At 47.6% G+C, this 5,344-nt stretch overlaps 1 long non-coding RNA gene across 1 annotated transcript in view; it reads right to left on the reverse strand.

Moving 5' to 3' along the window:
• Window positions 1-3,162: 3,162 nt before the first annotated feature.
• Window positions 3,163-5,344, reverse strand: part of LOC115064837 — a 12,468-nt gene continuing 10,286 nt past the window's right edge. Inside the window, exon 4 of the long non-coding RNA XR_003844668.1 lies at window positions 3,163-3,596. This is a non-coding gene — a long non-coding RNA (uncharacterized LOC115064837). The remainder of the gene's footprint in view (window positions 3,597-5,344) is intronic.

Genomic DNA, 5,344 nt, shown 5'->3' on the forward strand with positions numbered 1-5,344 from the left:
AAAAAAAAAAAAAAAAAAGAGCCAGGGTCAAGGGAGTGGGGGTCCCATACAGGATCTCAAAGGGAGTTAGACTGAAATGATAGGGAGCATTTCTGGCCCTAAACAATTTCTGGCATGGGAAGGAGCAACACCCAGTCTATACCAGTCTCTACCAACAATTTGGTTAAGGTCTCCTTCAGGGTCTGATTCATCCTTTCTACTTGCCCTGAACTTTGGGGACAGTATGCACAATCGAGTTTCCAATCTGTGCTCAGAAACTTACCCACTCCCTGGCTTACCTGAGAAATGAAGGCTGGCTCATTATCTGAGTCAATGGTTTTAGGCATACCAAATCAAGGAAGTATCTCTTCTAGTATTTTCTTCACGACCACCTGTGTGATTTCTCTCTTGGTGGGGTAGGTTTCTACCCATCCAGAAAAAGTATCTACAAAGACTAGGAGGTATTTATGCCCATATTTTCTTGGTCTGACTTCAATGAAATCAACTTCCCAAAATACTCCAGGATGATTATCCCTTACCGTTTTCCCGGTGGCGTCTTGGTGGGACAGGCACTTACCCTCTGACAAGCGTCACAACTCCTAGCTGTCATGTCTGCTAGTTCACAACTCCTAGGGATCATGTCTGCTAGTTCACAACTCCTAGCTGTCATGTCTGCTAGTTTCCCTAGATTTAAAGTAACTACACCCGACCCATTGATCGCCTGTTCTAGCTTTGTACTACCAAGGTGGGTGTATCTGTGCATTTGTGCAAATAGTTCAAGGGCCTGATGTTCTGGTAGGATGGTTTTTCCCTTCAATATGGTTCTTCCAATGTCCACTTTTGTCCAAATAGTTAGTGGGACACTCTTTAATCAGCTTAAGCTCATGATTAGTATACCCAGGTGGTAGCCAGCCATTTCTCAAGTTCCAATCTGAGCTCTCTTCTCCTGGGTGGTGGTTTGTCAAGAGGATAGTCTTTATTTCTTTCATCGCTCCTTCCTTTGCCACCCTGTCTGCCAGGTGGTTCCCACTAGCTATGAGGTCCTCACCCTTCTGGTGCCCAGGGCAATGGATTATACTCACTTTTGTCGGTTTAAAAAAGGGCCTGTAGTAGGGCAACCATTTCTGGTTTGTTTCTCATGTTCTTGCCTTCTGAGGTTAGGAGTCCCTGTTGTTGATAAGTGGCACGGGGCACATGCGCAGTCTCGAAGGTGTACCTGCTGTACCACTGCAGCTCCAGCCTTCTGTTGGCAATCAACCAATAAGTTGCACACATCTCTCAGATCTTGCATGGGGCGATAGTCCTGAGTAACAGGCTTTTTTACAGGCAACAGGGGTGTGTTCCAAGCAGAGCCACACTTGCACAGGACCCCCAGTTGTAACAGCCTGTCAATGTGAGGCTTAATACCTTCTCGTGCCTCCCCCGACATCTGGTACTGGTGCACCGAGACAGGATCAGCCTGGGTCTTAAGATCCACAAACACAGGAGCCTGCAAACATGCATGTCCTAGCCCAGCTGTTTCAGCCCAAGCAAGAGGAAACTTTTCCAGTCACCAAGCAATATCCTGTGTCTTGTGGGTTTTGATCTCAATTTGTATCATCCTCCAGCCTAATAGTAAGGACCTGGACAGGTTCTCAAACAGGTCCCCTCAATTGAGGGCCCTCAGAAAGGAAGTGCATCTGAGCCCCAGTCTTGGAGAGCAAATCTCTCCTGAGCAAGGGATAGGGACAGTCAGGGATGACCGTGAATGAGTGGGATACTGGGTCCACATCCAGGTCCACAACTCTTCGGGTAATCCATGAATATTGTTTAGTCCAGTGGCCCCTTGGACCCACAATTTTTTGCTGAAGACTGGCCCATCTGCTTAGAGGAGGTCTGAGTGTTGGGCCCCACTATCCACCAAGAATTGGGTGGATTTCCCCTCCACCTTCAAGGTTACCCTGGGCTCCGGGAAGGCGTCCGAACCCCATCCTCCCTAGTCATTGCCTTCCCCCAGGGCTAACAACTTCTCCATTTGGGAGTGCTTTTCCCAAGGCCTGGGATTTCCCACCCCCAGCTTCCATTTGTTGGGGCACTCTCAGGCTCTCTTTGCAATATGTGTACTGGTCCTTTTCTAGGGGTTTTCTCTCTCTCTTTGGTTGGATTCTCTCTTCTCTGCTTTCCCTAACTACTGTAGTCACGATTCTCTGTAAATTCCTTTCCTGTCAATTTTCCTTTTTTCATCTCCCTTTCATCTTCCTTTCTCTTTCTCTGCTGCTTCTCCTCCTCTGTCTCCCTGTTGTGGTAGACTTTCTCAGCAACCTGCACTAAATCCCTCAACAATTTATCCTGTAGTCCCTCTAGCCTGTGAAGCTTTTTCCTGATATCTTGACTCACCTGGTCTATAAAAGCCATAGTCGCAATAGCTTTGTGCTCCTCGATTCTAGGATCATCAGGTGTAAATTACTGGGATGATTCCATGCTCTAGAACAGCAGCAGGTGACTCCTCTGATCCCTGTCTAACCTCATGTACCTTGGTCAAATTTGTGGGCTGCCAGGTGGCTTCCTTGAGACCTGCCAACAGAGCCTGGTGGTAGACCTTAGGGTGGTCTTTACTTTGGGCTGAGTTAAAAAAGTTAAAGGGAATTCAAGCATCAATGACTGCTGGGTTTTCCAAGGAGCCCCTGTGTCCGAGGGTACATTCTTTCGGGCACATTCTTTCGGGCCTCATTGAGTATCCTTTCTCTCTCCTCAGAGGTGAAGAGGACACTTATAAGCTGTTGTATGTCATCCCAGGTGGGCTGATGGGAAATAATAAAACAGTCTCAAATAGATTAATCAGTCCCTTGGGGTTATCTGAAAAGGGTGGGTGTACTGGCTAGTTTTGTGTCAACTTGACACAGGCTAGAGTTATCACAGAGAAAGGAGCTTCAGTTGGGGAAATGCCTCAATTAGTAGGACATTTTCTCAATTAGTGATCAAGAGGGGAGGTCCCCTTGTGGGCGGTGCCATCTCTGGGCTGGTAGTCTTGGTTCTTAAGAGAGCAGGCTGAGCAAGCCAGGGGAAGCAAGCCAGTAAAGAACATCCCTCCATGGCCTCTGCATCAGCTCCTGCTTTCTGACCTGCTTGAGTTCTAGTTCTGACTTCCTTTGGTGATGAACAGCAGTATGGACGTGTAAGCTGAATAAACCCTTTCCTCCCCAACTTGCTTCTTGGTCATGATGTTTTGTCCAGGAATAGAAACCCTGACTAAGACAGTGGGTGTTGCACGGCCTGATTACCATCCTCATCTATGGACCCGTAGGCTTGGAGGGGGAGGGCCACTGTTGTATCGGGTTAAGTGGCCCTTTTGCTCCAGGTCTCCATGGCTGATCCCAGTTCCGAGGGTCCCTCTCCACTCTACCCCTTTGCTGAGGCCAGAGGAGCAGGGGTTGTGGGGGGGAGGGAGAATAAAGGGCCGCTGGACAAGGGCTCAAGGGAGATCCTTGAGGAGGGCCCATGGGAAATGGGCCCATGGTAGGGGGTTAAGGGGGAAGAGGATCTATCAGTAGCAGATCCGCTGTGGAAGGGTCCTGGAGGATGTTCTTCTTTACAGACTCATTGGTCTCTACGGGGTTCTTCTCCTTCATGGCCAGGACCTGCGAAGTCCAAGAGACAAAAGGTTTTTATCCAAGAGGGGCATCCTTCACTAGATCCCTCCAGGTATATAGAGCACTTGGTCTGGGTGCCCAAGGGATCCTGGCCTAAAGACTCTTTCTTCTACTACTTTGATCACCTGCAAGTCAAGGTCCATACTGGTGGCCACCCTACTCCAAAGGTAGGCCATTTGGTGAAACAGATAGTAACTAGCTTGCTCTTCATTACCACTACTGACAAGTTTTCTCCTCCTTCCCTAACATCCCTCCAGTGGTTAACTAGGATTCAGTCTGGCCCATGTCCAAAAATAACATCAGACCAAGTCCAAGAACACAGAGAAAGACAATCAACAAATAGACAGTTCACCCTGCCACAGGCACAGAAACCAGGTTATAGCAAGCAATACTCAGTTGGTCAGCTCATGCCGAAACTGTCTTGCCATTTGGGGGGTCAGGGGACTGAAGTGTCCTGCAGACTCCCTATAGTCACAATATTAAGGCACATCTGCCGGAGGTTTTCCAGCTGATACCTTGCTTGTGAGCCAAAAGTGAAAGTAAAAGACAGAGAGACAAACACAAGTATGAGCCTGTTGTTGAGCTCGGTCTTTTTTCCTTTGATCATTCTAGCCTTCGGTTGCTCAGGGGTCTCCTCAAATCCCGGACGAGCTCCCAAATGTAAGATACTCCACCCTGACCCTCAGTCAGTGGTACTTACTTCAAGATGCCCTTGAGTGAGACACTGAGACACAGGTTACATTAGCAAGGTTACAGCTCAAACCTATTAGCTAAGCATATTGATCTTTAAATCTATTGGCTAGCAAGCATGGATAGATCATGACACGCATTTGAACTCTGTCTGAGACTTTCCAGCTTTACATTACAAATTCCATGTTGTTTTCAGGCTTCATTTTATGATTAACTTGCCCTCTGAATTAACTCAGCTACTGGAAAAACTCCAACTTTTTCCAAGAACCAAGTCACCTTGGTAACAATCACAATTCCTCTGGGCAAATAGCCACTCCACTCCTATCAACAACTAATCAGTATTTAAGGGGAAAGTACCTAATGTCTTAAAGTATATTGATTAAGCTAGCAACCATTGTTCATACCACGCTGAAATCATTACTAGCCAATAGAAATGTGCCAAGCAAATGTCAACCAATCATGTAACTACCAAACTGGAAAGTCCCTCCCCCTGCTACAGTAACCATAAATAATCAAGGCTTGTATCCGGTCAGGACCTTCCATGCCTTCCACTGTGCTGGCGACGTTGGAGGGTCTAATCTTGAGCTTAAATATTGACTCTCTGCTTTTGCATGTGATTTGGATTCCTGGTGGTCTCTGGTGGTCTTCGGGTGACCTCACAATCTGGGGATAACAGGAAGTAGGATTCTCCTACGTAAGTGTTCTGCTCTCTACCAGTGAAAGTGTTACAGTTCTGCTGCAAAGGACATCCTGGCAATTGGGAGCCAAGGAATACAACAAACCTCACGCAAAAATTTATTGGGGTGGAGGTAAAACAGGAGGGATGAGAAGCACCAGGGAACTGAGCAGAAGGCAAGGTTTATATGGATTTGGGGGGGAGGGGGGAGATTTCCAGGGTGAGTTCAAGAATTGGTAGGTGCCGGGCATGGTGGCACACGCCTTTAATCCCAGCATTCGGGAGGCAGAGGCAGGCAGATTTCTGAGTTCGAGGCCAGCCTGGTCTACCAAGTGAGTTCCAGGACAGCCAGGGCTATACAGAAAAACCC

This window comes from Mus pahari, chromosome 10 (genome assembly GCF_900095145.1).
Source record: "Mus pahari chromosome 10, PAHARI_EIJ_v1.1, whole genome shotgun sequence".
Taxonomy (NCBI): Eukaryota; Metazoa; Chordata; class Mammalia; order Rodentia; family Muridae; genus Mus; species Mus pahari.